General features: G+C 45.7%; 1 protein-coding gene across 2 annotated transcripts in view; it reads right to left on the reverse strand.

Moving 5' to 3' along the window:
• Positions 1–27184, reverse strand: part of alpha-Catr (alpha-catenin related) — a 129071-nt gene that overhangs the window by 101176 nt on the left and 711 nt on the right. The window lies entirely within an intron of this gene.

Consider the following 27184-nt stretch of genomic DNA (forward strand, 5'->3'; position numbering starts at 1 on the left):
TTTTTATAAAGTGATGACACACAGCGAGAACCTTTATTGCAAGGAAAATACAAAGACACAACACAAAGTAAAATATACATATAAGTAAATTGTCCATATGTAGCACAAGAAATGCATAATGTGCTCCAAAAATGCTCTTACGACAACTAAAGGTATGCTTGAGCATATGTTCCAGGAGAGAATACAAATAAAACAAACGCACTCAGGGACAACAAGCATCAAGACTCGCCGTCCGTCGTCTCATCAGAGCAAGTCTTACATTTCTAGCAGACTCACGAATGATTGCTCTTCTTTGCCTCAAATAGAAGCCTGTTCAAGAAATTGTTGTTCAAGCGGCAAAATCGTCTGTGCGGTTGCTTTTCCCAATTAACAATGACGCATACCCACTTCAGCCTTAATTCCTCATCGTCGCCAACCACTGCATAGACAATTGGCACAAAATTCCTTGCAAGTGTTTAGCGGATACCACGCTTCTCAGAAGAATGACGAAAAAATAGCATAGCGAATGCCGGCCTACTACCGAAAAGCTTATTATTAATGCCCTAGTGGGTACCAAGCAAGTGTGCTTGCAGTAGTTACCCAATGAGTGGTTTGAAAAGGCTCTGAAAGGCCGCTTTTCTAGCTTTCGCTGTGACTGTGCTGCGCCTACCGCCCAGGCCTGGCGTTTTTTTGTGGCTGATAGCAAAAAAACGTGTTCATCGCAAACGCCACAACCATCGTTGCGGCTCTGTCGATACAGCACAATCGGGCAAATGATATGGTTGTTCGTACGAGGAACGTTAGCGAGCACTATAATATATATATATATATATATATATATATATATATATATATATATATATATATATATATATATATATATATATATATATATATATATATATATATATGTGTGTGTGTGTGTGTGTGTGTGTGTGTGTGTGTGTGTGTGAGAGAGAGAGAGAGAGAGAGAGAGAGAGAGAGAGAGAGACAGACGTCGCAACGTGTACAACACGATTTTTACGCGTGTTTCCCACAAGCCCTCGTTCACTTTACGATCATCTTTCAACATACAATTAAGGTGCGCGCTTTCGAGCGTCGAATATCGAGATACACGCAGTCTAGTAAAACATATACACGTGGACGGTGCGCCATTGTTTCGCGAGCGAGAGACCGCCACTGCGTTGTGGTCACCCACCACTCAGAACAATGCGGCCCACTTTGACAAATGGCGGGCAAACGTCTGCCGCGGCGGGCCATCGCTCACCCTAGCCTGTGCAGCTCAAGAGCCCAACGCTCAACAGACGCACCGCGTTCACAACGAGGCAGAAGGACAGCCAGTTAAGGCCCCTGTTGAGCGCGTTGGTGAGGTACTAATTTTATTGTGCATGTCATGAACGACATCTCATTGTTTGGAGCATCTTATTAAACTTAACTACATAATAAACGGACGGACGAATGGATGGATAGATTGTTCAATGGGATCGTTACGAAAGATGGCTGCACAATAAAGACATAGCAGGAAACTATTCTTCGTGGTGGTAGGGGGAATCGGGTTGGGTGGGGGGGGGGGGGGGGGGGGGTTGAGGGTCATTTTTTACGCGCGTTCGTGGGTTTTTGTATATGTGCGTGTATGTACACATAAGCGAAACTCCGCCACCCCTTCGCTGCACCAGTTCTTTCGAAGTGTTTTAATGCGGCATTTATTTATTTATTTACGTTTCACCTACATCGCCGTAAGGCATTACGTAGGGGAGGTACACATAATAATTTGACTACATAGTTTCAATCGAAACAATAGATACAACAAATCCAACAGCACTCAAGATATTTTAAGAGAAGAAACAAAAATACACTCGAATATTGGTGAGCGAAAACAACGTCGCAGTCATGCATTTGTAAACACGCACACGCTTCAAGACAACAAACCATTCTTAGTGGCAGTGATATTGTTCTTAGTGGCAGTGATATTGTAGGCATTGTTACAAGGAAAAAAAAAGGATTCATTATCGGTTTCATTGATGAGATCATCCGGTAGATGGTTCCATTCCTGTATTGTTTTTACGAAAAAAGAACTACCGAAAGAGTGGGTTTTGTAGCGGTATTCTAATATTTTTCGTGAATGGTCTTGAGGATTAGAGACGTACGTTGGTGTGAACAGATAATCGAGAGGGTCAAGAGCATTTCCATTATAATATGTAGAATGAAGAAATTTAAGCCTCAGTTTCTGCCTCCTTACCATCAGTGTCTCCCAATTCAATGCTAGTTTCATTTCTGTGATGCTTGCAAAGGAATTATAGTTGTTGCTAACAAATCTGGCTGCTTGGTTTTGAACTTTTTCCAGTGCGTCAATCAAGTATTGCTGATGGGGATCCAAGATTACGCAAGCATAATCTAGAATAGGTCTTACATACATCTCATGATAAAGGGTTTGTTTCACGGTCTGTAAAGTTTGCCTAAAATTTCTGCGTATGAAGTATAGCATCCGGCCTGCCTTGGCCACAGTTATGTCAACGTGTTTATTCCACTTGAAATTATCGGAAAAATAGACGCCCAGATACTCATAATAGGATTCACTGCTAATTATTGAATTATTTATTTTGTATGTTGTGTCTAGTTTATTAATCAGATTGGTGAATGATACACAGCAACATTTACGGACGTTTAGACTCATTTTCCATTTTTGGCACCACGTTGATATTCGGTACAGATCATGCTGCAAAATTTCAGCATCCTTGTGCGATTTAATCACTCTAAACACTACACAATCATCTGCGAATAACTTAATGGGAGAGGTAATACCATCAACCATGCTATTAATATAAATCAGGAAAAGCAAAGGTCCTAATACGCTCCCCTGTGGTACAGCGGACGTAACGGTTACCGCAAATGATTTTGAGCCGTTAAGCACTACGTTCTGCTGTCGATCGTTTAGATAGTTCTTTACCCAATTGATAACTTTAATGTTTATGTTTGCAGAGAGCATTGCAAATTCTAACAGATTGTGTGGGACGGTATCGAAAGCTTTTCGAGGAACACTGCATCTACTTGAGCGCCACTGTCTATAGATTGTGCGATGTAGTGCTGAAATTCGACTAGTTGAGTTACGCATGAGCGTCAATTTCTGAAACCATGCTGATATGGAGTGAGGAAGTTGATTGACTCTAGGTATTTAACTGTTTCACTATATATGATGTGCTCAAATAACTTACAGCAAATTGCTGTTAGCGAGATGGGCCTGTAATTTTCGACAAGCTTTTTATCGCCTGATTTATGAACCGGGATAACGTTTGCAACTTTCCAGTCATGTGGGACAACTCCAGTATTTGGTGTAATTTCATATATAACGCATAAGTACTTTGCAATGAAGCTGTGACAGTTTTTAAGAACAAATGGTGATACACCAACTGGTCCAACTGCTTTAGTTGTATCTATCTGCCGTAACAAGCAATCAACACCAGTAATGTCAACCTCCACGTCTTTCATGGAAGGCCACGTGACTGGAAGCGCCCCCACATCACCAGGTGTGCTTTGAGTAAAAAAATGATTGGAAATAGTTGTTGAAAGCTTCAGCTTTTTCTTCATCGGTGCACAAAGTATCACTCTCCACGGTCAGAGCAGGAATACTCATATTGTTTTTTTCTAGTTTGTTTCACATACTTCCAGAACTCTTTCGGGTTCTGCTTTAACCTATCGCTTAATTGGGCAAAAAAAAGTATCCTTCCTTGCTTTTATTGCCGATTTCAGTGTGAGGTTTGCATGCCTAAGCTCTTGTTAATTAGACGTGGTATTCCTATCGCGAAATTTTCTGTACAAACTTCGTGCTTTCCTAATTAACCTGCGAATGTCTTTATTAAACCAAGGCTTTTGTTTTGTTCTCTTCATTAGTATTCTGTTTGGTAAATGAGCTTCCACTGCGTTAAGTAGCTTATCACGAAAATAAGACCACAGAGCTAAAGAGCAACGACTTTCTGCCAAAAGCAAGAATGTTGGGTAATATACGACACTAATTCTGCAGAAACAGAATCATAGTCATCTTGTTTATACAGGAACAAGGAGTCTGTGATTCTGCATTGCGTCAGTAACATTCCACGGGAGAAAACTACGATGTGAAAAGCACCATTCACTAGAGGAGCAGAGAGAAAAACAAGCACTTGTATTTTCAACATATATATGTCGGGGTCCGAGCTATATATGATGACGTTTCTCCGACCTGCCCCAGGGTGGCGATTAGTATATGGTGAAGGAGATTTTCGCACGAGGAGGTTGATTTGCCCAGGTTCTCAGCCCAGGCCTCCCATGTAGGCTAGAGCACAGTGAATGGCGTTGTCGTTTGCTCTGCGGCAGTGCTGAGTGGGACAAAGTCGCCATGCATGGAATCGCTACATCAGCAATACGGTGTACTTGGGGCACGGTTTTTTTTTCTCGAAGATGGCCACGAGATTTGGTTGATTGGAAAAGTTAATCGGGAAAAATATGCCGCAAAAAAAAACAACTAAAAGCGGGCGAGTAAGAAAAAAAAACAAATGTGTGTGCAGCAGTCAAAGATCCTGCAATGTCAGGCCTGCGTTTCGCGTCCTCCACATTTTTTGTGTTTGCAATAGGATACGCAACCTTCGAGCCCCACTGTAAGAATATAAGTATACACACCTGTAAAGGTGTGTGTATATATACACCATGTGGGGATTGTTTACCACGCGAATCTGAAAGCCCGGTGTTAATCACTGGGTGTCATGGAGACATTCTAAACTATCTGAAGGTGGAGTACCAGCGATCTGATGGAAGCCTTTTATAGATCTGTAATAGGCAGTGCTTGCGTAAGCAACTTGTTCATTTCGTTATTTGATAGCGAGTCGATTTTTTTTTTGCGTGACTTCTTGTAATCTGTAATCTGCTCGTGACCATGTTGCCAGCTTTGCTTACGATTGTCTGCGTATGCGCGTACACATTGAAGAGCGACGAAAAAGAAATGTCGGCTGAAAGTATGCGCTTGACCGTGTTAGTCTATATACTGTGTGCCCGCTTTTCATTTCGCGCATACCAGTTTTGAATATGAATTATACGAACAAACACTCACCCGGTTACACGTGTTTTATTGTGTCCTTCTCGTGCGTCATATGCGCTCAAGCAACGCGCTACAAGTTTCGAGCTGCTCGCCGCGCTCTTCGCGTGACACTCTAATTGGTTGCCACCGCATTGATTGATTTGCCCTTTCGTTAGCACTGCGATATCGTGAACAAAGGGAACCCTCGCGCAGAAAATTGCAATCGGCGCGAAAATCGGAATACTTTGTCGTCAAGGTAAGCAATATATACCTCTGTGCATGGTAACAACTTAAGCTCAAGATGGTCTGCTCGAGATAGCCTTCAGTTTCAGTTTGTTGACATAAATACAATATACTAGAATAGATTACAGATAGTATGCAGACGAGGGTCTACAAAAATAAACAGCTGCAGCGAGACCCTCTCACTAATGTGTATAAAATATCAAATCACACGTTAACACGAAATCCGCCAACTAACTTTTATTTTATATTGCTCTCTCTTGAAACGACTTGTCACGTTTTATTCATGAACGATGATCGCATCCCCGTTTTACTCGGTGCGTCTGTTATTTCGGCGAACTCGTATCGGGGCACCAAGCATTCACTATCTATCGCACAACCCTATTTTCTTTCACACTGAAGCAGCTGACGCGCTGGCACACGCGATGATGCGACCTGTCATACCGATACGCTATCGACGAAGAACAACCGCCCGAAATGACCCGGACGGAAGCTTCGAAAAGGGAGCCTCATCAAAACTGTATTTCCCCGCGAGACGACGGCTGCAGCGCGGGCTCTCTATCGAGAGGGGAATCGATCGCAGACTCACGAAGGGAAGGAGCCCGCATCGTATACCCCGTCCTGTTTCGATTCCTTCATTCACCTCTATCGCTACAATGCACACAGACACGCACCGCAAAGCACAATAAATGTCCTCTCTCTCTCTCTAGCTCTTCCTGCTTTGTGCACACTTCTCGCGGAGGATCTCTCGGCGTTGTTGACACAAGCTCGCTGCAGACAGAGAAAAATCCGTGCGGATCCGCGAAAGCGCTGACTTAGTGGCCCAAGGCGCAGCTGTGGACAGGAGCAGCCTTTTTTTCGTCGCCCTCACGGCAAGGACGGGGGTGTCGTCACGGAGTGCCGGTACGCTAGAACACTTCAGCAAGTTCAGCATTCTCGCTTCGTAAGTGTTGCGTTTAAATGTCACCGTATATACATCAATCGCTTTATTAGTTCGGGACAGTACACTGTAACAATGGGCGGAAGAAGTTCTTTCGAGAACGGCTGAGAAGCCGATCTTTTGCCCCTTTATGAAAAACATCGAAGAGCCACAACTCAATATTACAGCGCTCAGATGTCTTCAGAGCTCCACGATACTTTAGGAATGATGAGCAACGCCCACAAAAAAAAAAAAAGAAATGGGAGGGGGTTGAAGCGCACCGAAGTGGCTGTAGTTTGTGCAAAACAAAAAAGCCACTAGTCTATAAGATAGAGATAAAGAGATAGTAAGAAAAAAGTTATTAGATATTAGTCATACACGTCAGGCATTGCCTGTCACCCCTAGCTGTACACCGAAATTTATTGAAACACGCCAACCGCAAGGGTTACCCATGATGATATCTTGCTGGACGTTGGGGTCGGGGCTGCGGAGCGGGGCCTCCCAGGATTCAAAGCGTGCGACCCATCGTTCTGACTCAAACATGTCCACACCAAGTGAACCAATTTTGCTGCCTTATCACAAATCTCGCACTGGTACCGGAATATTGGTGCCACTTGCTGTAAATTACCGGGTTTGTAAAAAAAAAAAAACATGTGCAACTTTCACCACAGGACCTCCTCTTTCTTATACATAATCCGTTTGTGTTATCATTTTTTTAGTGTTTGCAGCAAATGCACTAAGCATACAAACGCCGTAAAAAGGGAAACAGTTCATGCTATTTCCACATTTCTATTTTTTGTTTTTTGTTATCATTTTTTTAGTGTTTGCAGCAAATGCACTAAACATACAAACGCCGTAAAGAGGGAAACAGTTCAGCTATTTCCACATTTCTATTTTGTTTTGTTTTTTTTTTCTGTTATGAAAAGACTATACAAGAGCAATGTGCATACGTAACAGTTTATTTCATCAATTTATTCCTTTCACTTAGCCGGAGTTGTCAAAAATGTTTCGTGTTAAGAAAAAAATTGGCAGCATATACACGGAGTGAATGGTGGAGAGTGGGGCGAAGCATTCGTCCGTCCATTCGTTCTTGCTTCCGTCCGTCCATGCGTTTGTCTGTGTGACCATCCATGCGTCCTTCCATCCGTCCGTGCGTGCGTCTGCTCGTGCGTCCGTCCCTGCGTTCGTCCATGCATCCGCCCCTGCGTCCGTTCATGCGTCCATCTATGCATCTGTCTGTGTGTCCATTCGTCCATCTATTCAACACTCCAAGTACTACCATCTCGCATATTTTCATCATATATTCCCCATATAGAAGCACCGCCATCCAGCGGACATTCCAAGGACTAAACGAGAGGTAGCACACGCACACATTCTTACGGCTTGCGCTTCGGGTCTACTTCCCACCTTTAACCCCCTCGAGTTCACGGTATATACTAGTCCACTGTATTCATGGCACTGCGGCCCAACGCTCGCTAAACCTTTCTAAAAGCAAGGAGGTTACGCCCAGCGAGTATAACGTAGCAACCTTTTCCTGTCAGATAGTACTCAGTGTACAAGCCAATGGCTGCTAATGGGGATCGTAGCATTCGCGTTAACTAAAATCCCAATGCTCCTGTCTCTCATTCCCCATTAGCAGCCATTGGAATGTACATAAATCACTATTTTTTATTGTTCAACAACGCACAGAAGAAATCCCTCACCGGAACCACCTTGGAGATCAAAATGTTATACTTGTTACATAATACAACGGCTACGAGGGACGAACGGGTGCCGCTATGAGGAGCTTCGCCCCTAAAACAAAAATCGACGAGAGCACTTTAAGCTAACGCTAGTATGCTGAACCAATTGAAACTTCCCGAGTCTTCGCACTGTCATATAACTGTTATGTGACTAATTCCGACACATGGAACTACTTGCTAGCCCCTTATTTCAAGTGAAATTTAACAATCCTCCTCTTTGGTTGAGTCAGTTTCTATATTATGCAAAATCTATCACTCAGCTGTATTTAGGGCGCGGTGATATGATGGCGCTTTCTGTTATCCTTAAGAAACATTATCAAAGGATACAAAAACAAAACAAAAGAATAATACATATCTGTAGCACTATTGGAAGAGTGGAAAAACGTTTCAGCTTTAGGAGCCCATTTTAATCGTCTGGAAACAAATGTAACACTCTCCGTCCTTCGGCCTGTAAATTGCCAGTAAAACATGAAACGTTAATTACGTGAGACGTATAGCACAAAATGTCCACACCATACCATTTCATGAAACCATATACGGCACAAACAGTTAGTTACGTTCTCGATTATGGCGACAGTGACGTTGACACACAAGAAACGCACGAACGCTGTAATCGAGATAACTGGCACCGTCACCTCAAATTGAGCTTCCGATGCTTCTGAAACAGACCCATATATAAAGTAATATAAGCGTCATTAAAGAAAAAAAAAAGGTCAAGTATATAGTGAGCGGCAGTCTTAGGCGCTGCGACCACAGCATGTATTTCAGAAAAAATTGAAAACAGGCCGACATTAGTTCAAAACGATCGAAATATGTGAAATTCAGGGAATACCACTTGTTGGTCTTACATATAAGCATATTGTGCACGTTTTTTTTTTTTTGTTAAATATCAGCCAAGTACAACAGCAAAGTTCCACTTGTGAGGAGAAGGAAGGAATAAACGTTTCAGCTTTAAGCGCCCATTTTACTCGTCTGGAAACAAATGTAACACCCTCCATCCTTGTGCTGCAGCTTAAAACAGTCGCCGAACAAACGCTGGCTGCCATTGCGGCCGTTCATCCGGCCCGGTATAGAGGCAGCGCCAACGACCCAGGAGCGCTGCCAGCTCAGCCGCGCATCGTCGAATCAATAGCCGAGACGTCAACGCACTGATGAATGTTTATTGTCAAAGGGCTCAACACTCGCGCACTGCAGGGGAGGGGCGCTCATTCGTCGCGTATCGCGCACCGACAGACCTGGCGCTCTTCCAGCCGCCGTCGACGCTCTACACCACCGACGCACTGAAAGGCACGCCGCCGTTCAAGTGGCGGCAAGACGAGACGAGAACAAATAGAGAACGAAGCGCTGCTTCATCGCAACGGCAGTCGTTGAGGTGCATCTCCAAGGCAACAGCGCTCGGTGACCAACTCCAGATCTTCCCGTCCTCGCGTCACTTCCCGTGCCTCGTTCCGGTGGTGCTTCCGGCCCTTCCGGAAAGAAAGAAGCAAGCAGGCGCCGTGAAGTAGCTGCGGCGCAGTGTATACGGCACTTCCTCCGCGCAGTGGCGTTTAACGAGCGCGCGATCCTTTTTTCGGCTATTGCGCCACTTACGCTGCAACCGGCGGTCGCCACAGCGCTAAGCTCAAGAGCGGTGCGCCAGTTTGCGCGGCTATTGACACGGGATATAGTCTTAACGAGCGCAAAGTGATACTATCGCAGTTTGCATAGAAGCCGGAAATAACGAAATCGAGCAAGTATACATGATCACAATATGAGGGGTTTAACGTCTCAAAACCATCATATGATTACGAGACGCCGTACTTTTCGACCACCTGGGGTTCTTTAACGTGCACCGAAATGTCAGCACACGGGCCTATACTGTATTTTCGCCTCCATCGAAAATTCAGCCGCTGCAGTCTGGATTCAATCCCGCGGCCAGAGCAGGTATATAAGCGAACAGAACAATAAGCCACCTAGCTTATATCGGGTGATTGTAGACAGTAATGCGCATTTCAAAAGTCATGACGTTTTAGGTGGGCAGAGGTTTGTTTGGCCCGAGGACTCGGCAGCGAAGAGACACAGTGCACCGTGATGATGACGACAGGCGGCGAAGATGGTGATTATGATAATAATAATATCTGGGGTTTTACGTCCCGAAACTCCGATATGATGGACGCCGATGTGGCTCTGGAAATTTCGACTATCTGGAGTTTTTGAACCAGCAATGACATCGCATGCACAGTACACACGGACATCTACCGTTTCGCTTCCACCAAAATGCGACCACCGTGCCCAAAATCGAACCCGCGGCCTGCTCGTCAGACGTCGAGAACAGTAACCGCTGATTGATTGATTGATTGATTGATTGATTGATTGATTGATTGATTGATTGATTGGTTGATATGTGGGGCTTAACGTCCCAAAACCACCCCGTAAACGCTGGTCCACCGTGCTGGACTCGCGGCGAAGATGAGGAAGCATAGAAAAACGTATATGATTAGCTGATTATAATCTATATAGATGATGCAGATGGCTATAACAACCACCCACAAAGTAATTAAATTTTGATGTTTCAGGTGCCAAAATAACGTGGGGTTAAGAAGCACGCTTTAACGGGAGACCTCAGATTCATTTTTTTTTTTTACAAGAACAGACTGACAGTCTAGTTAGCAGTACATAACTCAGATCGGTAATGTGAAAAATCACGCAGACAACGACAGAGCAAGATGGGAAATAGCGCAAACTTTTTTACCACCTTCATTTGCTAACCATGTCCCTAAACTTATGTTTACGAGAGTTTTTGAACGTCACCTCCATTTAAAAAACGCCGCTGCTGCATGCCTCGATCCACTCCAGAACCTCAACTCAGCAACGCCGCATGACCTATATAAGCACTTCCAGTTGGACGTACGCGACAGTCCTACGTACGCAGCGCGACACCTTGCGTACGCTGCAAGCGAAGCACTCAACAACACATTTAGAACGCCGCATAGACCGTACCAGGCTATACGTTTCGTTCACCTGGACGTATACCATATGGGAAATGAAAACACTTTTGCGTGCTTCTTAACGTCATCGTGTGATAGCGGCCGTGGAAACGGCCACTGGCACCCAAGAAAAAACAAGTCATTGGATCAACGGTTCTACATTTTATGTCATCTTGCAATCTGGCTGCTCTTTTATTCGAGATCTCGCGAAAGCTTCACGTTGCTAACGCTACGTATCGTTACGTTTGCGTGCACCGGATTGTCTTTCGGGCGTAGATACGTTGAGGACTCTGCAAGATACAAGGACTCTGTCGATACGTTAAGTATTGTGCATGCGCACTTCTATCCCACAGTCATGCTTGCGTAGTATATACGTATAGGCTGGTTACGTACACGCCCAAAGCCAGCGGCGTAGACAGAAATTTGTTTCGGGGGAGCGGGATATGGGGGGGGGGGGGGGGCGGTGTGCCACCTCTCGGCAACGCCACTGACCAAAGCACGTTCAATAATCGAACCGAGCGCTATAACTTTACCGTGACGTCGTGCGTTTTAGTCATAAAGCTCTTTATTTATCGTCGAACACAGGGGCGTAGAAAAGATGGGTTCCAACTATATCACCGCGAGTTTTTCAATTTCGCACGAGTATATACACACGTGCACACACGCGCGCACATAAAGTATAATTACCCCGTCCTCTCACTCCCCCCTCCCCACCAAAAAAAAAAATGTAGGCTATGTTACTGGTCGAACACAACTGGTCCACTATGCGTATACATCGATGAATTGCAGCGTCAAGACTTGAAGTTACGATCTAACTGATTGATATGTGGCGTTTAACGTCTCAAAACCACCATATGATTATGAGAGTCACCGTAGTGGAGGGCTCCAGAAATTTCGACCACCTGGGGTTCTTTAACGTGCACCCAAATCTGAGCACACGGGCCTACGACATTTCCGCCTCCATCGGAAATGCAGCCGCCGCAGCCGGGAGTTGAACCCGCGACCTGCGGGTGAGCAGTCGAGTACCTTAGCCACTAGACCACCGCGGCGGGGCAGCACACGGGCCTACAACATCTCCGCCTCCATCGGAAATGCAGCCGCCGCAGCCGGGATTCGATTCCGCGACCTGCGGGTCAGCAGCCGAGTAGCTTAGCCACTAGACCACCGCGGCGGGGCAAGTAACGATCCATATAAGAACATTTCTTTAGGTATTGAAACCGGCGTCGATGTCTCAAGAAACACCACGGTATACGTAAGCGAGCGGTACTTGCCGATCACTCCAAACTTCTATTTCCGTCTCTTCGCTCATTATTGCGCACCAAATCACTGTCACGTGACTGAGCGCCGGAGGGATAATTTATAAGAGTGCATCTTGAACTGAGTGCTGCGCGATACCTCGTTTTACACGTTATACTAAAGCAAAAACAAAAAAGTTAAAAATAACTTATTCGCAGAATCACACGGTATCCCGCGCAAACACGCTGTGGGGAAAGTGATACGCAAGGAATGTGAAAAAAAAAAAAGCGTGGACTTTGATCGATGGTCGCGCGTCGTCCGCGAGTGTCGTCGTCAGCGGCACCGCCGAGAGCTGGGCGGAGTCTCTGCTGCTGTCTCGCGGCGCCTCGATCGTAACGACAGATTACGCAAACGAAAATAGACACCCCTAAACGACCGGAATCCGGCAGTCGCTGCACAAACTCCGCGCCGCTGTAACCTATACAGTCACAGAGAAGCAACGAGCCGCATCCGCTCCTGATGCACAATCGACAGCGGCGTCATCATCATCTGTTCCTTTTTTTTTTTACACTGCTCTCCTAATATATAATTTTTTTTTCGACTGCGTTCGTCTTGTATACCACCCAACTACATCTTATGCTTGCGATTTTCGTCATTCAACAACCCAACGACCTTTTGCAGTCGTTCTGTAAATATGATAGGCCATGAGCACAGGTTATCTACACTAAGTACTATAAAGAACGTTCCCATCTGAATTTTTTCGCAGCTTATTGTACACTATTATCGCGGCTACCCTTTTATGCCCTCGAAATGAAACCCTCCCTATCGTTTAACGTTGCGCCTGATGTTTTCCATTCCATCGCTTATTAGTTTCATCTCAATTTTCTTTCTTGGCGTCCAGGTTCTGCCTGAATGGTACTACTGGAATAATAATAATAATAATAATAATAATAATAATAATAATAATAATAATAATAATAATAATAATAATAATAATAATAATAATAATAATATTCCGCATAATGTTGTTATTGAAGCCGCAGATGTCCAACAACATCTGCGGCTTCATGACCCAGAACAGCGATATGATGCACGTCATAGTGAACGGTTCCGAGAATTTTGAGCCCATGGGGCTCCTTCAACTTGCGCCTAAATGTAAACCAGGCCTCTACAAAACGAAATGCGACAGCCGCAGCCGGCATCGAACTCATACGTTTCAGCAGCGCAACTATACTGTGCCAGCGCCGCGGCAAGGCTGTATACAGATCTGTTACATGTTTGTAAACAGGGCTAGGCGCTGTCGGCTCAATGAGGCGCTTGTAGCGACGTTTTGGTGCGTATAGGCTCCACCCAGCCCGAACCTCACCACTGCCCTCTATGATCACGTGATCACAGGCAGAGCCTGCTTTGAGCCTGCTTGATCCAGTTGCCACGACATCGTATAGAGGGTAGTGGCGAGCTTTGGGCTGGGTGGAGCCTACACGCACCAAAACGTCGCTACAAGCGCCTCACTGAACCGACAGCGCCTAGCCCTGTTTACAAACATGTAGCAAATGTATATACAGGACTACCACGATGAAAGTTCGTGCACTTGGTCGCCCTGACGGAGAAACCCTACATGAACACGCCTAAGTAGGTGCTTCGCGAACGAAGAAAACCTGAGCTTTTTTGCGATGTCAGTGCTCCGAAAAACTGCAGTGCGCTATACACGTGTTCTGCACAGCACTTGGCGAATTCGCTTGTAAACCGACAACACGTTTCTAACTTTCCCATCTTTCGTATACAAATACCACCGCGGTTCCTTATGCAAATTATAAGCAAGAACGCAGCCAGTTTTCGAATGAGCAGCGTCGAGTTTGTGCGTGCGCGTAAGCTATAGAAAGTTTCAGATGATTTAACTTTGTTAGTACGCAGTAACCCTTGCTGTGCCGATTCTAGGCGTCATTCGAGATCTACTTGTTTCGTTCGTATATACAGCATACTTAGGCAACATTCAAGCAGTAAAAGTGTTATGACGAGGGAGAATAGAAGGTCCGTTAAGAGAGACTCTGTGAAATAGGGTATCGGCGCACATAAATGTCCCACTCCTTAGATCGATTAATCACCGATAAGTGACGCCAAGACATGACTATTGCGCACATAATAAATTTACAAAAGATTCCACAAAACGCCACTTCAGTTCGTACACAACACGCGCTCGTAGCACGCAACTAATACTCATATGCACAAAATAATAAATATGTTTAAGAGTCTTCATCTCAACAAAACGAATTCTGTGAATAAGTATTAGGATTCCTGAGGGCCCGCTGAAGGCCTTCAGGTTGAGGTTACTCGCGTCTATTGTAGACTGAATAAAGTCTCACTAACTCCCTCCCTCTTTTCCTCCCTCCAGCCTTTCTCCTTCCCTCCTTTCCTTCCCCCTCACTTACTCACTCACTCACCATTAACAAGTTCTTGTCGTGACTGAAATAAGTGTCATTGAAGGTGCTAAAAAATTCACTAGTAAGATTGAGTCATCTACTCTTTGATGCAAGGTTCTTAGGTTAAAAATGAAAAAAAAAAAAACGAGGGAATAAACCGAATCCGCAGACACCACATTCAAGCGACCAGAAAGGCACTATAACACGAGCCAAAAGACCAACAGCAGAAAAGGGAACAAAAGCAAAAAAGTAGAGATGTAAATAAATGTAAGCGAACTTGAGAGACAGGTCACCTACAAAAACGAAACGGGAGTCGGTCCCTCTATAGATCTCCCCGCGGTATAGAAATCACTCCTTTCTCCATTCACGAAGTGTGCGTGCTTCTTTCGATTCTCAGGCGAGCAGACCGCCAGCTCGAAATCGCCTTCATTTCGTTCGTCCCGTCGAGCGAATACCGCGCAATATGGCCAGGTTATTGTGCATGTAAAGACGAACCGCCAGCACCACGAAACAGTAAACGTACAGATCAAAAACGTCGCCAGCCGGGCACAGTATGCGACTCGCTGAAAAAAAAAAAACGGTCGGGACAGTACAAAACAGCTGGGCGAGCGAGACTCCCTTTCGGGAGGCGATCTTCTTTCGCGGTGCATTATGCAGCACGGACCACGTTCAGGACCTGTGACGGTGAGCGCGTTGAAGTAGGACGACGCGCAGGCTCTTCTGTACACACGTCCCGAAGATTCAATTAACTCCCCGCACGCTGCGCCACGAAGCACTTCCGTCGCTTGCATTCATTTATTAGAAGGCGTCCGTCGAGTGAGCCTTCTAATAAGAGCGGCTTTGTGCGCGCGCCTTCTTGGAGACCGGGCGCGCTGTCGGCCGGCCTGCGCGTCGTGTTAATATTTAGCGAGCCATTCGGCGCGTGTGCGAGACACTGTTTAGGACAAATGCGCGGAGGTGGTGAATGAATAAAAGCAGAAGAGCGTCGTCGTCAGAGATGACCGCAGGCGGCCGAGCGAACCACTCCGCACGCAAGGCCGTCGCGAAGGAACCGAGGAAGGGTCCCGATGAACGGAAAGGAAGTCGATTCGGCCGGCTGGGAAGCGGGGCAAATGCGCGGGGAAAACAGCCCCGGGAAACTGCAGGCAAGCGTGCGCGCCGACCCCTCCAGCAACTGACATCGTGGCGCCTGCATCCGTGGGGAAGCAAGTACGGAGAGAATAAACGAAGTTATAAAGGATTGCCAGACGAATGGACCCCGCACGCAGTTCACTATATACCCGCGGGCTGAATTTACTCGCTGCGTACATTATACAGCGAACGCTCTTTGCCTTGGGCCCGTCTTCACAAACTCTTGCGACAGCGCTGGCCGTCTCCATTATTTATTGCAAACGCTGTTGCGGAAGTCTTGCCGGGAGAGGACTGATCTCTCCACCGAGAGGTTGCGTTTATAAGTAAACCTCGATTTCAGTGTTTACGTTCTCCGCGCACGAAATGCGCCCTGGTAACAAAAAGGCGCAGATTCTGTCCACATGTTATTGCCGATTCATGTTTCGTGCGCTAAGAAGCTCAATGGAATGAATATTAGCATGCCCAAACTTGCATCCTTTCCCAAATTCAAGACATTTCGTCTGCGAGAAATCACCCGATCTAACGCCGCACAATGTGCGTGCACGCTCGTATGTGGGCATTTACACGACCAACTTTTTTTTTCTCTGTACATCGTGCAACTCTCGGAACACGTTTAAATATACACGTTGAGTGCCCGGACTGTTTGCTGGTTCTCTTTGTGTGTGCGTGTGTGCGTGCGTGCGTGTGCGTGTGCGTGTGTGTGTGTGTGTGTGTGTGTGTGTGTGTGTGTGTGTGTGTGTGTGTGTCTGCAAGAACTGTAAGCGTGAAGCCGCCTTCTCACACAAACGTACTTTAAACAGAATTTCACTCGTTATATATCCACCCCCGTACACAGTACAAGAAGTGTATGGGCGAAAGAGAGCTTCGAGTAAAATGAAATTAAAAAAATAAAAGAAATGTCAGAAAGACATGTGACACACGGGCTATGTTTCTGTTGCCTGCAGCGGCGCTGCTGCGCAAACTAGGAATGAATAACCACATGCCTTTGGAACTCAAGGCGGCGGAGAAACACAAGAGGCACAATGCCTATGTGAGCCACCCCTTGGCTGCATTAAAGCAAGTGTTTTGTTCAAACATTTTTTTTTTCCTCTGCTCTTCACTGACGCTGGCGAAGTCTGATGAGTTAACGTGCTCCGTGCGTTTCGTCAAAAGCAAAAAAAAAAAAAAATGACAGCATATCCACGGAGTGAATGATGGAGAGTGGGGCGAAGCATCCATCCGTCCATTCGTTCTTGCTTCCGTCCGTCCATGCGCGCGTCTGTGTGGCCACCCGTGCATCCATCCGCCCGTCCGTGCGTGCGTCTGTTCGTGCGTCCGCACGTCCATCTGTGCGTCCGCTCTTGCGTCCGTTCTTGCGTCCGTCCATGCATCCACTCCTGCATCCGTCCATGCATCCATCCGTCCGTGCAGCCATCCGTGCGTCCGTCCATGCATCTGTCAGTGTGTCCGTTCGTCCATCTATTCAACACTACAAGTACCACCATTTCGCATATTTTCATCATATATTCCTCATATAGAAGCACCGCCATCCAGCGGACATTCCAAGGACTGAACGAGAGGAGGCACACGCGTACTTTCTTACGGCTTGCGCTTCGGGTCTACTTCCCACCTTTAACCACCTCGAGTTCATGGTATATACTAGTTCACTGTATTCATGGCACTGCGGCCGAACGCTCGCTAAACCTTTCTAAAACCTAGGAGGTTATGCCCAGCGAGTATAACGTAGCAACCCTTTCTTGTCAGATAGTGCTCAATGTACATGCCAATGGAGGCTAAGTGGGAATGAGAGACAGGAGAATTCGGCTTTTAGTTAACGCGCACGCTGCGAACTTTTTATTGTTCAACAACGCACAGAACAAATCTCCCACCGGCACCACCTTGGAGGTCAAAATGTAAGACTGGTTACACACTACTACTACAACTACGAGGGTCAAACGGGTGCCGCTATAAGGAGCTTCGCCCCTAAAAACGACACGTTTACCCATCACTGAGAATGCCAAGCCCTATACTGTACATAAAACTTGCAGTATCTGGCGGTATTGTTAAGGTGGCGTCAAGAAATGTAAAAAAAAAAAGGACGAATTAAGCGTGTGGTTAAACAGACTGAACAGTATAGAAGAGAGAGTTCTGTCACGCCTGTACCTTTGGCAGACGAAACTCTCTGCGAGTCAATTACATTTCGCTGCTTCCCTTGCCGTGTCAGTCCAGGGCGCGGCATCTGCGAGATATATCGTACTGGCCGAGAATGTAACTACGCTACCGTAACTTTGCCCGGGCTGCGCGTGCTCTCAGACGGACGGGACGACCACGTGTAGAGGCTCATACTTTCTGGCGTGTGCTCTCTCCCAATTTTTATTGCTCTGTGGCCTCAAGGGTCGACAGAGCTGACGACGACACGAGCGGCGTAGTCGAGAGGAACGACCTATACACACCGCTCGCGTCTACGGAGGCATGCTTCCGCGGCTCTCCGCGAGCGGGACTACAACATATTCCGCGTGTTCGGGCACTACGGAGCAATCGTGCTAAACATAGCATCACCCTCTGAGACACAAATCCGGCCCGCCCCCGAAGCTGTCGCAAAACACAGCTGTGTCACTGGCCGGCTTCTCCTGAACTGAACGGCGTTTGTTCGTTCACCTCCAAGCCGCGTAAATTCCACGCTCCGCGCGCGTGGACAGATGCTAAAAGCTGATCGAATTGGTTGGTTTGTTGGTTGATTGGATCAACCCACCACGCGTGATCAGTCATTAATCGCGCAGCAGTGGGATTTAGGGGGAAAAGACGGAGGGGGAATTCGCTTTCACTGTGGTCTTGTTCTTCTCCACCCCCCCCCCCTTCCTCATCTCATGGCTCTTACTTAATACCGGGAACTGGCCGAGCAGTAGGTGATTTTTTTTTCGGTATTTTCCTTGGTATAGTATTCCTATAAGCTAGAAGTACCTCTTATAACGAATTTAAATACGAATCATTGGTAATAAAATACAACCATCTTGCCTTCCATGCGTTTTTAACAGTGGCGTTGGTTAAGCGCCAAGTAAGGCCGGTGCCTTAGCAAGAAAAAACTGTCGGTATGCGCCTGTCGGTAAGCAGCAAAGGAGTCGGAAATGAAGGGGAAGGTGAGGAGTGACGCAAGGGACTACAACATTAGCAGGGGGAAAGGACAAGAGAGGGCAGTTCAGAAAGAGATAAAGGTGCGAGAAAGAAAGATGAAGATGCAGAAAGATATAAAGAGAGAAAGAAGATGAAGAAATACGAAGAAAACTTGATCTGCATCCGGCAGGTGGTGGCGCCTGCTTAGCTCCACTGTCCGCTGTTTACTGTGATTTTAGGCGCTGCGCCATGCTCCCTACCGGGCTGCAGAAATTAGGCGTTTCCTTCTTCTTCTAACCACTACCACCAGCACTGTAATTTCGCAGGCATGGAACTGGCTTGAACGTTTTTGTGCGTACTTGTTTTCCGCGATATTTAGCACCACTTTATAACTACAATAAGTAACGCAATGTTATCTCTGTATTACCGTGTGCTTACTCGTGCGTAACTTTAATACGGGAGGTTTAAGCAGAATGTACGCTGGCTTTATTCACCGTAGCGCTGCAGATAAAAGTGCTTCGGCATCCCACTTGCCGGCCACACCAGTAAATTACCACGAGCCATCAACGATATCCCACGACCGTGATGCCACAACGCCGAGCACTATACGCAGACACACAAACGCGCAAGCGTACACAAAGAGGTGGTGAGGGAGAGAAAACGGATCGGAGGGGCAGGGGCACGTGAGTTCTCGAGTAACCACAAAAAAAGTCTGTCTGTGGTCATCTTGTCATTAGTTTTCGTTAACGAAGCTGTGGCACAAGAAAGAGTAACACCTTGACCTTTCTTTTTAATTATGGCACAACATCGTGGCGCCAAAGGCACATTTATTTCGCGCGAATGTGACATGCGTTAAGGTCACCACAAGAACATTCTAATAACTTCTGCTGTTTTACGCGCCACACGCAAAACTGTCGCACAGTTGCGGTATTACGGATTCCAGAAAGTATAGTCGTAATTCCCAACATTCCAGAGAAGTTCTGCGGGCATTGACACACCCACGCTAATAATATATAGGTATGTACACTCGCATAACTCGTACATATCTCTCTCACCACACACACACACACACACACACACACACACACACACACACACACACACACACACACACACACACACACACACACACACACACACAATACGAAGAGGAAACATCGGTGAAGCGCCATTTCGTTTAAAGTTCTCATGCGCGCCTTTACGACCTCGATGTCTCGCGAAAAGTTATTGCCTGTGGAGCCGCTGTACATGGCGGCGCTAACACGTATAGCACAACGTGAACCACGAGATCAAAGCACGGACGGCCGTCGTTAGCGCGAATGACTCTTCTAAAGAAAACTCTTGCGAAGCACATTTCCGCCGAAGCACAAACAAGTGAAACGAGAACGGCCAGAAGCCAAGATCAACAAGCAGCGGGCGCAGTGCTCGGTCACGAATGCTCCGGAGACGCGGGCGCATATATTTTGCACGAAGTACTACCTCGAGTGTCTGTATGACCGCGTTGCGTGCCGCCATACTGGGCTACTAACCATTGTGTGTGTTTTTTTCTTTTTCATTTTCAACAACTAAATAAGTGTTATGCTGGACACGCACGCATGAAGAGCGTTAGGCTGGTGCATACGAGGTTTCGTGGCCCTATAAATTCACCTTGCAATACACAAAAACAAGACAACATCGGTTTAACAGCCGAAGACGGCAGCACCCACATGTTTTACGTTTAATAGTTGCCGCTGAACGGTGGGGGCCGGAAGCTCAGTTGAGATTATTTAAGTTTTGGACCTGCTTCAAACAGTATGTCGCAGCTTGTTTTCCCACGTTTGTGGTCGTTCCGCAACGCTGTGAACGGCCTCGATGCTAACGTAACCATTTGAGCTTCTCAAGTTAAAGAGAAAGGAGAAATAAAAAGAAAAGGCCATCCGATTTCACTGCGAACCTCGATGCTCACAGTCACCGTGAAGAAAAGTAAGCCTCCCGTTCAAATCAGCGCCTCCACGAAAAGCCATGAGTGGTTAAGAGGGTTAAATTTAGCAGGCGAATAACCAAGGCCCGTGAATGTAGGCAGCAGCCATTTTGTGCACGAGTACAGCAACTTCCAGGCTTGCAGTTTCCGCGCTTAGCTCGTCTGCTCGACACGGTCGCTGGGCAAACGGTATACCAGAACTAAATTAGGAATGCGTGCCGCCTCTAGAATGGAATGAAAGGACCGGTTTCAAAGCGTTCGTCGCATGATTACACATCCGAAGCGTTTGCGAAGTGCCTCCATGGCCTTCACGTGTGCTGCGATTTGTGTTCGGTCTTACTTGCTGATGGCGCTATCTTTCTTTTCGTCGTTTTTACCACGCACCATGCTATCTTTTGTACTTCTCAAACACCGAAACATAAAATAGTAACGGGAACGTCCCCTCTTAAACGTGAAAATTGCGTATCGGGTTTCGTTCGCTGCTAGTCGGAATCATTCTCTTGATATTCTGTTGTTGTTCTTTTAATCAAGAAATCGGCCTAAAATCGTATTGCCGGTAATACGACATGTCTCGCTAGGTGCTTGTGCTTCAATATTAAAAAAAAAAAACTTTTTTTCTTTCGTATACTTATTCTACTTCGTGCATTTAGGGGAGCTGAACAAGCTTCGCGCGGAATGCAATGCAAGAAAAACTAAAATAAAGCGCGTCTCCGAAAATGTTTCTGACATTACTGGGAAATTTGTACTGAGGCTCCCATTGTGATACTTTTCCGACATGACACCAGGCGTTGCGCGCGGTTATACTCACATCCAGCAATGTGAAGAGCACAGTTTACGCATATTTATCTACTTAGTGTGCTACCCGGCATTTATTCCCCTACTTTCTCAAAAAAAAAAAAAAAATCAAAGGGCCACCGAAGTGCGATGAATTGCACTCTTCGCCAAAAGTGTCCTTTCCGGTACCACCTCTCTCGGGGGCGATCATCTCAAAGACCGCCATGTTGGATGTACAGAATGGTAATAGAGCAGACGCCATACAATCATCAAGGTATACGTGCTCTTGTGTCCGTCTAGTCTTTCATCTCCAGTGTTTGTCTTTTAAGCAGTGCGCAATAAGGTAACAATGATTAGCAACCAACTCGGCCAAGCGAGTATACACCATCAAGAGAGAGTACGCGTTGGCAGCCAAGGTGTCAGAATGCTCAGCTCGAGGACGAAGGCTGATTTCTCACCAGGTCGATTCTACGAATAATTCCGGGTCTTCTCGTCTAACAGATTTCAGTGAACTATCAATGGCAATCAGCACGCCACCACCTTTCTGTTCGGTTGCACTGAAATCGCGATTTGATTATGTCAGACACCGTATAGTGAAGAGCTCCGAAAATTTCGGCCATCTGTGTTCTTTAACGTACACTGCACATCGTGCAGTACACGGGGATTTCTCCGCAAGGAAGCTCCTTATGTGACGAAAAGTTTTTGGTGATCCGCAGTTCACCGTGTATATATATATATATATATATATATATATATATATATATATATATATATATATATATATATATATATATATATATATATATATATATATATATATATATATATATATATATATATATATATATGTTAGGATGGCGTCCAATACCCTCAAGACTCTTCTTTATTGTCTCGAGTATGTGCCCCACAACCTAAACTGGAGTGGTGATGATGAGTATGTACAGATGAAAAGATGGAACGAGTAATGATGCTCACACATACATGTGTGTGTGTGTGTGTGTGTGTGTGTGTGTGTGTGTGTGTGTGTGTGTGTGTGTGTGTGTGCGTGTGCGTGTGTGTGTGTGTGTGTGTAAGGCCAGCTGGTACCACATAATAGTTCACAATTTTCAAGAAAACCTCATGAATTATTTTGCATATTCTAATCGTCAGAAACGTCCACCGGCAAAGTGAATACAAAAACTGCGCTCGAGTTTCTTTTTTATCGCATCTGTACAGTAACGAGATGCATCCGTGCACCCCTCAGATAAGCACGTTGCCATTTTATCTTATTTCACAGGGCGTTGTCTGCGAAGACGCGTGCTTCTTGGGAGACTCGGATGCGCCCTAAATGAGCTTCTAACGAGCGCCGCGGTGGCCAAAAACATCGGCCGCTAATCAGCCTTGAATATTCATTAGACTTGCCACGCGACAGCATGCCGATCGTCTTCTCATCCGCAATCTCAGAAGCTTCTCCTGCTTCTTTTCCTCTTTAAGCTCGTGCCCTTCCTTCATCTGACTTGGGCGCGAAGAAAATGAATGGCATAACGTTTTGCTACGCCGTAGCAATAGACTATACACAGTCTGATTAGCGCACACACACACGTCCCGCATACCAACCTATATACCCACGTTAAACGCTATTGGCTGATTTGATGGTCATGTGACACAAACGCGGACTTGCAACTGAAAGTTTCATGGAAGAAACCAAGAATGTATAGAGCTGTTTTTTTTTTCGCGCTGTTATTTGAACTTTTAGCTATACGCTCTAACTATAGCATGTCATTTTTTATGTCAAAGTAGTAAAAAAAGAAAGAAAGAAAGAAAGAAAGAAAGAAAGAGGGAAAGAGAGAAAGAAAAGTTGTCCTATACCACCTCCCCCCCCCCTTTTGTACCCCTCTGCAATAAGTTCTGCGGAAGCCCTTGATTATGAATCCCTCGGGACGAATATGTGCAAATCGAAATTTCACATCTCGGAAATTTCTCGAATGTTGTCCTTCAAGAGCCTGATCAACTCGTGAGTGTGAAGTGAATTGTGTTGTACCGAAGATGGCAAAATCGGTCCTTAAAGGTAACCAAATTACGTTATTAGCCAATTTTGTATAATATTTACAATTTACTTTACGTTACAAATTACAGCAGGCGAAAGTAGCGATATTACATTACTTTTGATTGCAGGCTCTGTTGGGATGCTTTGCATGCAGTCGAAAAAAAAAAAAACGACCCATTTTGAGATTGAGTTCCCACAACATAAATAATAGCTCAGTACGTAAGGCGGCAGGCTCTGCTGCCGTTTATCCCATCCTGCGCGACACATTACTTTCGAACACTAAGAAAATTACTTTGAAAGAACTTTAACTAAATTTCATAACCAATGCAGTAACTTACGTACACTTCATTCTCAATGCTGAGCATCGGTGGCCACGGCCTTCCAGCAACGTTATCCAAGGTTTCGGGTTTGGATGCTCCGAGGCTTTTCTGTAGGCCTGCCTCACTTCCACGCTTTGACAGTATCTTGCTAAAGGGTATCTTGATAAAGAGGTTGCTTGGGCCTGTTGGCACGGCATATACATAATGGGAGGAAATGGCGCGAAGGACGAAAGACCAGGCAAAGAAGGACACATACAACAGCAATGAGCATGCATAAAATGCGTGGTCTGACATATTATCTTTTGTTGTAAGTCATTGCTGTTGCATGTGCCCTTCTCTGTCTTTCGTCTTTCGCGCCGCTTCCTTCCGAAAGGTTATCTACCTGTTATTTTTCTGTTCTTTATTGGCTAACATTTTATTCCATAAGAGATAAAACGGGATTATAGTCAAAATGAATTGAAAGAAAAGGTAATTTATCGCTCGAACTAGTTCTCAGAAAGGTTACAGCGCGCACAGAAGGTGACAAAGCGAAGAAACTATACACGCAGGGCTGATCTACGACTGATATTTTGTCTTGAAGGAATGAAACATATACACGCTGAATCAGCCAGTGACAACACTGGCTTAGCCGAATACCAACAGAAATAAAACTAAGAATAAAACACCCATCATTTTGCATCCTGTTGCATATCTGCGGTGAAATGATCGATCTCTCTCTTTTTGACAGCGTCACAAAGGAAGCGCACGTGCAATTCCCTGTCACGATCAATTTCATAAGCTTATATCCCATCAACTGCTGGCTCACCCTTCTCTCTGTTAATCAGCGAACTTCGTTTCCCGCGCTTTTTTCCCGCCTGCGAACAAAAAGTTTATTCTAGTGACGTTGATGTGAACACCGTGACATTTTGTTTTTTTATCTAAAAGATGCAATACCGATGAGTTTGAATCTGTCAAGACACTTTTTCAGCGCTTCCTTGAGATGTCCTAAGACCCGTAGAGTAAAATAGGCAAATAAAAAACAAATCTGTAATTTTTAGCGTTTTCGACAAAAAAAAATCGATCGTTGGGAAAAGGTTAAGCCAACAAAGACGGAAGCCATGTCACGCGGAGTTTCTTTGAAAGTGGCAAATAAAAATTAATGGCCTACTCAGGAGGTAGTTCGACCCCCCCCCCCCCCAAGAAAGAAAATTTGTATGTGTATTAGAGGCGCATACATGAAAACATACGCACGAACGTGCATGAGGTATTGGACACCGCACCCTACCCAAAAAATTTGCACAAGTTTCGAACGGTCGGCGTCACTTGTCAAGTTTGCCAGCCCCTCGTCACGATAGTCCTTCAATGAAGCATCTGCTTTTCAACTGTTTAAGTATTGTATTGCAAGGATTGCTATTTGTTAACCACCGCTAGCTGTATCTCAATTACTATGGCCCGCTGGTGCAGCTGTAGAGCACGGGGTCACGGCTGCGATTGCCGGCAAAGCCGGTAACATTTTAATGCGGGAGGAAATGAAAAAAAGAAAAGAAAATAAAGCTCGAGCACTTAGGTTTGTCGAGATTAATTTGAAGCCCTCCACTACCGTATACACCCTAAAATTTCATCTAATTTAAAGCCCGTGCGAATCCGTCAACAAGTCAATCAAATCACGGAAAATGGAGCACCCCGCGAAAGAAGTGCGTTATAAAGAGCAGCAGAATGACAGTGAAGGACCTGACAAAGACGAGGTTGTATTAAAAAAGCATAGCGCTTCCAAAAGTTCTTGTTTGGGTGCATTGCGAAGAGCGCCCCGCCGCGGTGGTCTAGTGGCTAAGACTCGGATGCTGACCCGCAGGTCGCGGGATCGAATCCCGGCTGCGGCAGCTGCATTTCCGATGGAGGCGGAAATGTTGTAGGCCCGTGTGCTCAGATTTGGGTGCACGTTAAAGAACCTCAGGTGGTCGAAATTTCTGGAGCCCTCCAGTACGGCGTCTCTCATAATCATATGGTGGTTTTGGGACGTTAAACCCCACATATCAATTACCATCAATTGCAAAGAACGCTGCACGCTGACGAGTGGATGGGACACGGCGTTATCTTTTGCACGTCTACGTGCTGTGTTCTTTGCGCTGCACGAACAATTAACCATCAACTCGCCTAACTCTCAAGGATAATCTTCGAGGTGCGCTTCAAGCACTTCAGAGCAAAAACAACCACATTATGGAGGGGGGAAAGACACTGTTTCTAAACACAGTGTAAATCAACACAATTTATCGATTAACAAATAATGCCATGCTCAGTCAGTAACAAGTTTCGATTGAACAGTCGACGCGAGAGTGAGATGGCCGCTATTAATTGAGCGATACATACATGACTGATTGATATGTGCAATTTAACGTCTCCAAACCACCATATGATAATGAGAGACGCCGTAATGGAGGGCTCCGGAGATTTCGACCACCCGGGGTTTTCTTAACGTGCACCCAAATCTGAGCACACGAGCTACAGCATTTTCGCCCCCATCAAAAATTCAGCAGGGATTCGATCCCACGACCTGCGGAAATTAAGCGATACGTTTTCGCATCTACGAAGCGCGTTAGGGAGGATTCGACCGCTTATTCTATTGGATGACGTCCTTTGTTAAAACAGCTAAGGATGGTACTTGAAATACGTGCCCATAACCACACAGTAACAGCGATTCTCCTCGACTTTTTGCGTTGAATGATTGATTGATTTGTGGAGTTTAACATCCCAAAACCACTATATGATTATGAGAGACGCCGTAGTGGAGGGCTCCGGAAATTTTGACTACCTGGGGTTCTTTAACGTGCACCCAAATCTGAGCACACGGGCCTACGACATTTCCGCCTCCATCGGAAATGCAGCCGCCGCAGTCGGGATTCGGAACCGCGACCTGCGGGTCAGCAGCCGAGTACCTTAGCCACTAGACCACCGCGGCGGAGCGACTTTTTGCGTACCAGTGTAGGTATGCGCTCGTGTTTCAAGAATCATGAGCTTCCAGCTCGCCCAATTAACCATTCTGACAAGCAAATAATGTTTCGCTTAACTTGAAACTTAATTATCACGAACGCGGCTGTCAAACCGTTCAAAATGGCACCATTGTGAAAGTTTGCATGAATGTATTGCGTGATGTTACATATTTTGAACCAACAACTCCGGTTTATAGCTGATCAATGCGGGCAGTTGAATATATACGCAAATATATCACTGTATTTCCTTACCAAACGCACAAAAAAAAAATCAAGAACACTGCAGGAAATCAAGCCTTTTTTTCAAATTTTTTAAGGTTTACAGATGGGGTTTTACAATTTTTCATTTTTTTTTGACAGGGCAAAAACAG

The sequence above is a fragment of the Rhipicephalus microplus genome, chromosome 1 (assembly GCF_043290135.1).
Source record: "Rhipicephalus microplus isolate Deutch F79 chromosome 1, USDA_Rmic, whole genome shotgun sequence".
Lineage (NCBI taxonomy): Eukaryota > Metazoa > Arthropoda > Arachnida > Ixodida > Ixodidae > Rhipicephalus > Rhipicephalus microplus.